The following is a 10,637-nucleotide window of genomic DNA, read 5'->3' as shown; positions in this document are numbered from 1 at the left end:
GGAAATCCAAATCCTTAGGAAGCCATTGCGACAGGCCTAGGTTGAAGAGACACAGGAGTCAACACTGGGTCTTTATCCTGTAGGGAACCTTGAGTCCCCGGGGCCACTGCTTTCTAGGAGCTATAATCCAAACATTGTCATTTTGAGGTTGGAGTCATGAATGTGAAAGCAGTCAGAGTAGGTGCTGATCTACTTGTTGGTCTACTCTGATCTGTTGAACAAGGGTAGAACCAATGTTCCCATATCCCCAAACACGCATTGTGCCAAAATAAAGAAGCCAGAAGCAAAAGAAAGGACACTGTTATCCTCTTCTCATATATAATGCTCCATTCGATATATAAGTACATGGATTTGATTTTTTTAAAATTCACAAAGACAGAAAATGACAAGTACTCAGGACCAGTAAGTTGTGGAGAAATGAACAATGAGGTTCATGGATATGGATGGGGTTTATGAAAGTGTTCTGAAATTTATTTTGGTGGTTTTAGAGTATATAAAGTCCTGAAGAAATAAGAAGTAGCTAAAAGCCAATAAATAGGAATATTTCTCACTCTAAGTTTGAGAATATGGCTGTGACAACTATGTTGAACAATGGAGTTTCTTGCACAATTGATTTAGATGAACTTACTGTCATCATTTTTTACAAAATTCACTTGTTACATGGGGACTTGAGGTTATCTTTCTGATGATTAGGAAGAGAAGGGAAAGAGTGATATGTATGTTTGACTACAGGTATAAATAAGAAAAAAAACTGAGCAATGTCTGTGGCTTTGCTAAAATAGATGCCACAGACAAAAGAAATACAGCATATACTGGGGTAAGGAGTTCCTTATTCTTAGGATTTTCCTAAGACTTGGAGAGAATTTTATTTGATGTCCCAAAAGAATGAAGAATCCCAGAATTGGTAAAAGACCTACCCATATATTTCATAAATATAATTTTTAAGTTTTAATTAACAAATATAAATTGTACATAAGTTTCTTATCATAAAAGATAACAAGAATGTAGGAGCCATATACATGTCAATTAGCTCAATTTAGTCATTCCATTTACAATGTATATGTATTTCAGAAGATCATTTTGTGTGCTGTTTTAGTCATCTATTCACTGATGTGACCAAAAGACTTGACAGAAACAATTTTAGTGGAGAAAGTTTATTTGGGGGCTCATGGTTTCAGGAGTCTCAGTTCATAGGAGGTTATCTCTATTCCTTAGGGTTTGAGGTAAGGCAGAACATCATGGCAGAAGAGTGGTGGCAGAGGGAAGTATCTCACATGATCAGGAAGCAGAGAGAGACTATACTCATTAGGTGCAAAATATATTCCCTAAAGGCATGACCCCCAGTACCACTTCCTCTAGCCACCCTCTACCTGCCTTCAGTTACCACTCTGGTGATCCCATCAAGGGATTAATTTACCAGTTGATTTAAGGCTCTCATAACCCAATCATTTCTCTCTGAATGTTCTTGCATTCTCTCACACATGAACTTTAGTGAGAGAATGAGACACTTAATATCTAAATCATAAAATATGATAAGAACACTTAAATTCTACTCTCTCTGCAATTTTCAAATATACAGCACAATAGAATATTCATCAAATTTTTTACACAGGGAACAGTTTTATTGGTTTCTCCAGTTATAAGGTCTTTTAAAGAAGTGAACCTGTGCTACTATGAACATCCAAATACAGTGTAAAATTTCCATTATCAATGCATTCAAACTTTTCTTCCAACCATCCCTTGCTTCTTTTTTGTAACTAATCCCTGCTACCAAGATTGTTAGGCCTACCCACAGCTTTTTTATATTGTTGTAGGAATTTTAACCAGGAGACTAGGAATTCCTACAGTGCAGACAGTTAGATGGAGGGGCCTCTCTTTGCCTTTATTCTGTACATAAGCCTTACTACTGTGAAGAGAATATAGACAAGAAATTGACAATAGCAACCAAAATAGAAAGTAGCAGAGAAAACTCTGACCCAAGATTTCAGTGACAGGAAGAAACGTAGATGGTCAATGACAATGTGAAGAAAGAGAATGCAGAGTTCTCAGAAACCCCTGCAATCTTGATGATAGGAGGCATGGTGCATGTGTGTGCACACATATGTGAACACACTGTGAGTGAATACTTGTCAGAGAGAGATGTTAAAATTAAAGGTGAAGAGTCAAAATGGGAACAAAGTTCCAGCTGACTCAGAAAGTTTAATTCTTTACAAAGGTGGATGTCTATATATGAGTAATAAAATTTAAGTTTTCAAGAGTTTTGAGATGTCCATATAATTATATTTCTAAAACACAACACTGTAAGTTGAGTTGGTTTACATAATTGGATGTGTTTTCTATATTTATTGTCTTATTCATTGACTTGCTTCTTTATTCCTTATTTATTTGTTTATTCAACTGAGAGTTAAGTACCTAAGAAGTGCTCCACACTGTGTGATTGATAGACAGTAGTCATGGGCCCTACCTCTGTAAAATGTAAAGAAACCAAAAATATGTTTTCCATAATTAATAGAGTACAATCATAGTAAATCCTAAGATGGAAATAGACACAATGTTATGGGAGTATATGTTATAAATATGTGATTTATTTTGTGGGGTTGAAGTAGGATTCCTTATTAAACTGGTATTTAATGGAGCATCTGAAAGATAAGTAAGAACTAGGTAAGAGAAAAGATGAGGATGGGGGAATATTACAGACAAATGAAAACTCAGACTCAAAAGACTCCAATTCTGGATTAGAATATGGCTTTGGCTGGTGGGGTCAGAAAATACAGAAGAGATAAGCAATGGTGGTTATAATTTTGGACTCTAGAGATTTGAAGTTATGATATCATGAAGAACTTTAAAAAATGTTTATCTTAAGGTGAGTTAAAAGCTACTAAAGGAATTTAACCAAGGGAATTACGTGAAATCTTGTATTTTAAAACAGCTTCCAACAAGAAGTTAGGAATTCATTGAAGAAAGAAGAATAATGTGAAATAGAGAAGATGATACAGAAGTTCAGGTGAGAGGTGATGGGTTTGGACAATATGATGTCATCAAAGATAGAAATATGTGAACTGAGAACAGAGTAATTAGAAGTTATGTTGAAAAATTTGATAACTTTTTGTATGTGAGGAGATGACATAAAGAAAAATTTTAAATATCACATCAATATTTGCTTTAGTAGATATTTGCTGCTTCAGTCACATTATCCTTTATATCAGTAGTCAGCAAACTTTTTCTGTAGAAACTAGCTATTAAATATTTTAGGCTTTAAGAGAAACAGAATTCCCCCTTCTCTACCTCCTCCATCAATTCAATTAAAATGTAAAAAATAATTTTATCTTATAGGCTCTAAAAACACAGATCATCAGCTAGAGTTGGTCTGTGTCCAAATTCAGCCCAGCCCTGCTTTCACCTTGAAGTATTTATGATTCAATTAGAGGTTTTTTTTTTTGTAATACTCCATCTTATTCATATATATATATATATATATATATATATATATATATATATATATATATATTACTTTATAATATGTTTAATTTGAGTGGTTTATGTTGAAAGTAATTAATATATCTTTATAAGAGATCATTGTATATCACAAAATTTCCCTTTTAATTTAGAAGCTGATCAAGATCATCCAAGCAAAATATTAAAAGTTCTAGGCTTGACATGGTGGTGCATGTCTGTAATCTCACCAGCTTGGGAGGCTAAAGCAGGAGGATTATGAGTTCAAAGCCAGCTTCAGCAAAAGTGAGGCTCTAAGCAACTCAGTAAGACCCTGTCTCTAAATAAAATAGGGCTGGGGATATGGCTCAGTGGTGGAGTGCATCTGAGTTCAATCCCCAGTGAACATTTCCACCCCCCCAAAAAAAGTTCTAGGAAATCATGGTTTTTCATGAAATTGCTGGAAAACAAAATTATATTTTAAACTACATATTCTTAGAAGTTTGAGTTCATTGTGTACATGATAATATATAATTTTGTTGGTTTATCTGCTTCTCCATCAGAAAATCTAATAAGCCCCTTGGAATGGATTCACAGATACTTCTGGATTTGTCAACAAGACCAGTGAGCAGCTTAGTCCGCTTGCCTGCCCAACACAGCCCAGGAGATGGCAGATGACAGAAAAAAAGGAGCCCAGCCTGAGCAGAACTGGTGTAAAAATAAAACAAAAGACTTGTGCTTCTTTCTAAATTCCAAGATGAAGATTCTTTGCTGTAAAAGGAGCTGTGAAAAGGCAGGAGTGATGTGCATGAATACAGTCACCAACATATTGAAATTCGGTCTTCAAAACTAACACATGGCCTCAGCCAAAAGCCCTGAAAGACAGGTTTGAAGTACATGCTGTGAGGAGTGCTGGAAAATACCACATTTTCTGGGCACTGATGACTTTATATGTTGAAACCTGTATGTTGAAATTCACTTGCTTTAAAAAAAAGGTTAACAAAAGTATTGAAAACTGAATCTCCCAGAGAGGATCAGGGTGGAAAGTGCAGGATAGCAGAGAGGTACTCATATATTTAGATTAAAATACAGGAGGTACTTAAGGTGTGGGAATGAGAGTATTTCAGGACCTAAGAACCCTGAAGACTATAATTGTGTTCTCTCTTTCCCAGGAAAGACTACTATGAAAATTTACTATTGGAGTTGGCTCCATAGCTCAAGAATTAGAGCATTGGTCTTGCAAAATTTACTCTTGGAAATTTTCAACAATTCTCTGCGTGTGTGTGCATGAGTGTGTGACATTTCCTCTCAACCCCCACTAGATACCTCAGGCTCTGAGCTTTTATCCTCGTTTGTGTATCTAGTTGTATCAAGTTGCACTATATTGCTGCATTAAGAGATATTTTTCTTTCTGCCCAAAGTATAAGATAGGCGACTGAAAGGCCCTTGGGAGACCATTATAAATGTGATCTGAATTGCTAATGATGAAAACAATAACTGAAAGCTTTAAAAATCCTAGTTGAAATGATTCATGTGTTGCTTGACATGAACCTCTTAACCAGGCACTCATTGCAGACCTCAGTGCTCAGAATTCTATCAAGCTAATGTAGAATGTTCAGCATTTTATATGTCCTCTTGCAATTTAGATGTCAGAGGGCTACTTGGCTCTTCCAGATGTTGAGCATTTCCCCACTCAGGATTTATCTGGAGGTTGTGTTCTCATAATCACTTTGGCTGTTTTCACTGTTGCTCCACCTCCCTCCATCCAGGCTTTATTCTCTTAGCCCTTAGCAAATTATCAAAAAAAGCCCATTTACTCTAATGTGCCTAACACAGAATCCACACAAAGCCCTCTGCATTGAGCAGTAGAGGCTGCTAAAGATTAAAGGGCAACTACAACAACAACAACAACAACAATAACAACAAGGAAAGATGGTTTTATCTTGCAGAAATGCAATCAACTCAAACTGGAAATCAAACACTTCTGTTGGGAAGTGGCCTTGACTTTCCCAGCTTCCTCCTTTTTTCCCATCCCTTTCAATCCACGCTTCACATTGCTCTTTTCCCCGCCCCATTTTTGTTTCATAAATTTTTGGACTATTTTTTATTACCCAGAAATTCAAACATAAATGATTCTTCACCCACTTCTAAACTCTGGATCTGCTTTTGTATATCCACACAGTATTAATAATTCTACATAATGGAAGGGATTTCTAATCTAGATATTAACCATCAGCAATATAAAGGAACTGACAGAGGCTCTGAAATTCTACTCTTGTCTTTCTATCACACTCTTTTCCATCTCAACAATACGCAAGACTCAGAGAAAAATATGTTTTTCCTCAGAAGTGAATCATTGTTCCTTATAACTATCTATAATAGCAATAATAATGATCATTCTGATTTATAATAACATTTTTTATTTGTGTAAAAAAACTGAAGCAAACAAACACACAAGCAGAATGAGGGGCTCTGGGTAATTTCTTCCAGTTCAGGTCATTTGCTAATATATTGTATAGGACTGTATACCAACTCTCATAGTCCTAATGACACGCTAGGTTTGTGTAGCCAAGTGGAGCTATTAGTAGTCCCTAGCTACATGTGGCTATTTAACTTAAATTATAAAAATTCAAATAGATTAAAAATTAAAATTTTAGTTGTTGTTGCACTAGAAATATTTCAAGTGCTCAGTATACACACTGAGTGTGTCTGTTCAGTGATGATAGCAATGAATTATAGAATATTCCTGCCAATGCAAAAAATCTCTTCTGGATGGGGCTGTTCTGGATTAAAAAGTAAAAGTGATAATTGCCTTTGGTTAACTTGTTCTACTTTTCAGTGAGGCATATCTCAACTGTGATTAATCTGGAAGCAAAGGTGAACCATGAAAAAGGAGGTTCAGGTTTTGGACCTTGAGGATAAAATATTCTCTGAAATATAGAGTGAGCAAAATCTCTTTGAATTTGGGGAAATTTTATTTCTTCATTTTTGTAGGACTTTTAAAGATATGCCTGCTGATGCGTTTGCTAGCTGATGTAAATGTGTTTGTTAAAACTGAGGGAGGCATATGTAAATTCCATCAGTGCAATCAGGGCATTCATACTGACAGGAATCAAGCACCAACTGCCTTTTAATAACTAGTCTTTTGGTACAGAGCGGGTGGTGCTGGTGGCAAAGCTGCTGCACCACTGCCCAGGGTCTTCACAGAGCCAACAAATCCTGGAGAATGAGCAGGCCCAGCCACTGAAGCCATGGAGAAAAAGTGGTGGACAGCTCGCAGGCGGATATGAAGCTGGTAGCGCACCCCTGCGCCAAGAGCAAGATGTGAAAGTATTTCAGATTCAACACCAATGTCAAAGGATGCATCTTGTAGTGGAAGAAGATCTACTGTCACATCTGCTTGTCCCAGATCGCCTATTCTGAGAACACATTCAACCTGTCTTACCACCTGGAGAAGAATCACCCCGAGGAATTCTGTGAGTTCATCAAGAGCTACACGGAGCAGATGCTGGAGGCTTTTGTCACAGCCTTCTCCAAACTCAATCCTGAGTCATCCTCATCATCGCAGCAGCAGCAGCTGCTGCCACCTGCACAGAAAGCACTGGCCTGAAACCTGGCCATGGCTTCTAGGGCACAAGGCAGCAGGAGCTGATGGGCACAGTTCTGTCGCTCATCTGTGAGAGGCTGTGCATCGTTTCCGTTGTGGACAAGCCCATATTCTGCGTGCTGCTCAGGACCACAGAGCCCAGTTACGAGCTGCCCAGTAGGAAGTTCTTCTGCAGCAAGGCTCTGCCAGAGCGCTACAGTGCCATGCGGGAGGCTGTGCTCAAGGAGCTGGTGGACACCGCATGGTGCGGCATCTCGACCGATCTGTGGCGCAGCAACAACCAGAAACACGCCTATGTGATGCTGGCCATGCACATCCTGGGCCTTGCATTCTCTAACTACCTGTCGGTGGCCTCCAGGTGCCTAAAGACCTTCGAGGTGTCCATGAGAATGCGGCAGAGACCATCACACACGTGCTCTAGGTGATGTTCATTGAGTGGGGCAACAGCACCAAGGTCTTCAGGACCACCAAGGACTGCGGGAAGGACATTGCCAAGGCTTGCTCATTGCTGGATATCCCCGTGCAGATGCAGTGTCTGGGTGGCGGATATTCAAAGCGGGCATCCAGCAGGCCTTCCAGCTGCCCAAGATGGGCTTCCCACTGGCGTGCTGTCTCAGGCTGGTGGCGAACTTCCAGCAGTCCTTGGTGGCCATGTACATGCTCCACAAGAAGCAGCATGGTGCAGAGCACAACATGCTGGTCAGCAACCAGGTGGCCTGGTGGGGCAGCACCCTGGCCATCTGCAGCAGCTCAAGGAGCAGCAGTTAGCCATGGCAGGAATCCTGGTGGAGGACAGCAACAACCACCATCTCATGTTGGAGGCCACCAAGTGAGCCACCATTGGCAGTGTGGTGGACCTGCTGCAGACTTTCAAGCAGGTGGCCAAGATGCTGTCCGCATCCAAGAACCCAACCATCAGCATGGTGAAGCTGCTGCTGCTGAACATGAAGCTCAACATCAAAGAGATCAACTGCAAGGAGATGAGCATGGCCAAGGAGATAATTGCCAAAGAGCTCTCCAAGACCTCCCAGGAGACGACTGAGATAGACATGTTTGTTCCTCAAGGTGGCCACCTTCCTGGACCCGCGCGACAAGAGATTCCCCCTCCTGTCCGCCTTTGAGAGGGAGCATTGGAAAACCGAGTGGTGGAGGAAGCCCAAGGCCTCCTGGAGAAGATCAAGGACAGCAGCTTCCCCCTGCTGCCACCTGTGGAGGACAAGCTCTACTCAGTGTCCAAGGGGCCTGTGGCCAAGAATCCCAGAAGTGTCATCAACAGCATGCTGACCGAGACCTTCTGCCAGATAGGCGGGGCCAAGGAACAGGAGGAGTTGTACTAGCAGCTGCTGGAGGAGCTGAGCAACTTCAAGTCGCAGAAGGTCCTCAGCCTCCATGGGAACCCACTCAAGTGGTGGTCCGACAGCCTGGTGCTCTTCCCAGTGCTACCCAAGGTGCTCCAAAGTACTGGTGCGTGGCTGCCACCTGCATCTTCCCTGAGCGCCTCTTCAGCTCCTCAGCCAGCATGGTCAGTACCAAGAGGAATGGGCAAGCCTCAGTGCATGTGGACCAGCAGGTCTTTCTGTACAAGAACTCCAGGATCACCACCGAGACAGAGCCCGAAGAAGAAGAGTAGGGCCAGTGCTCAATCAGGAGCGCATTTTTCCTCTCGGGTATGCGCTCAGCGGCAGCTTCTTTGGGCTCAGGGACTGGGGCTTCCTATAGAGACGTGTTTGCTGATGCTTTGCTGTAAATAGTGGGTTTTGTCTGGAACCCCAAAGACCAGTTAAAGCTGAAAAGGAAGGATAGAAGGCTGGGGGTTCCCAGGGGTGCAGAGTCTTGGGCCTGCCCTGTCCTCTGCCATCTTCCACAAACCAAAGGCCATAGCTTCCTTAAAAGACTATCAATGGCTGATACTTAATTTTCCCCAAGAACTGGACATGGTGGTCCATGCCTACAATTCCAGCAGTTTTGGGAGGCTGAGGCAGGAGGATTACAAGTTGTAGGCCAGCCTCTGCAACTAGCGAGGAAACTTAATAAAACCTATAACTAGGAAACTTAATAAAACCTAATTCTAAAACTGAAATATAAAAATGGCTGGGTATGTGGTTCAGTGGTTAAGTATCCCTGTGTTCAATCCCCTTTACCAAAAATAAATAAATAAAAATAAAAACCAAGGTGGCATGGGGAGAGGCTGGGGGACACAGGCTTTCAGATGAAACTCTTTCCCCTTCCTTTCCCCCTCTTCCTTTCCAAGGACTGACTATAGGTGTCTCCAGAGAGGGTTCTGAAACAATCTGGAAAATTCCAATCAGGTCTGAGTGGAAGACAGATTCCTGCCAAGCAGCACATCACCTGTCCATCAAATCCCTGGGTTTTTTTTTCCTATTTCAGGTGAAGCAAAGGTCTCCCCTTGGGTACCCTGGTAAAAATATTTAGCCACCATACTCTGCCTGAAAAGGGATGGGTTTTATCTCGGAGAGGGGGGTGGAAAGTATGGGAAAATGAGTATCAGTTCCAGACACTTGGAAAAGTAAATGGAAAAGATTAAAAAAAGGGGGGGTGTTGCTCTCTGGCTTTCGGGTTGCACCTATCACATTACAATGTGTCTCCTACAATTCTGCCAAATTTATCTTTGCTTTCTCTTTTCTTGTTGGAAATTCCTGAGGCTATCCTGATACATGCACATAATACAACAAAGTCATTTTTTGAACCACAGATTGAACCTAGAGGGGTTTGTGCACTGAGCCCCATCCCCAGCCCTATATTGCATTTTAGTTAGAGACAGGGTCTCCCTGAGTTGCTTCATGCCTTGCTGTTGCTGAGGCTGGCTTTGAACTCCTGAACCTCTTGCCTCAGCCTCCCAAGCTGCTGTCATTACAAACATTCCCTAGCAAAAAAAATCCACTTTTAAAGTCCCTACAAGTCTAGGTAGTTCATGCATATTGCAGTTCTGTGTTTTATTTGTGATGCATGAACAGAAGTGAACAACTTTTATTTTTCTTGGGGAGAATAAAAGGCTCCTATTTTTTCCCCTCTTTTTTTTAAACCTACTTGAGCCCAACTTCCCAGTATGAAGACTGGAATTTGAAATTCCTGGATGGGAGAAGATGTTTGAATTCCTTTGAAGACTTTTAAAGCTCAAGCTCATGGGGGGCATTTAATTTGCAATATATATGTATATACATATATAGAGGGACATAGATAGATAGATCAATAAACTGTTATATATATATATATATATGTGTTATATATATATATATATATATATATATATATATATATATATATATATATGTTTTTGAGGGGGGATTGGTTTACTGGAAGTGTCCTTGGGAAAAATGGAATTCTGTTTTTAAATTGTAGGACTGTTTTTCAGGTTGGAAGAATGATGCTCCCTTCTTTAAGCGGCTGAACTTTGAGCTCTGTGGTTCCCAGGCTTCACATCTCCTTTTGCAGGTTAAGAGAAGCCAGACTGCAAAGGATGCAGGGCAGGAAAGGGGCTGGGTTTAGGAATGAAGGGTAAGATCAACATTATCATTAGGCTATCTAAATTAAAAACCACTCTGCATTCTAGAAGCACAGGGGATGTCAATACTTTACT

The 10,637-nt window shown here is 40.7% G+C and overlaps 1 pseudogene; it reads left to right on the top strand.

Annotated features, from left to right (window-relative positions):
• Positions 1-2,987: 2,987 nt before the first annotated feature.
• On the top strand, positions 2,988-8,758 carry LOC144251737 (E3 SUMO-protein ligase ZBED1-like; annotated as a pseudogene).
• Positions 8,759-10,637: the final 1,879 nt, after the last annotated feature.

Source organism: Urocitellus parryii, unplaced genomic scaffold, assembly GCF_045843805.1.
Source record: "Urocitellus parryii isolate mUroPar1 unplaced genomic scaffold, mUroPar1.hap1 Scaffold_182, whole genome shotgun sequence".
In the NCBI taxonomy this organism is placed as follows: domain Eukaryota; kingdom Metazoa; phylum Chordata; class Mammalia; order Rodentia; family Sciuridae; genus Urocitellus; species Urocitellus parryii.
Note: the sequence above shows the minus strand (reverse complement) of the source record. Positions and strands in the feature narration are given on the sequence as shown.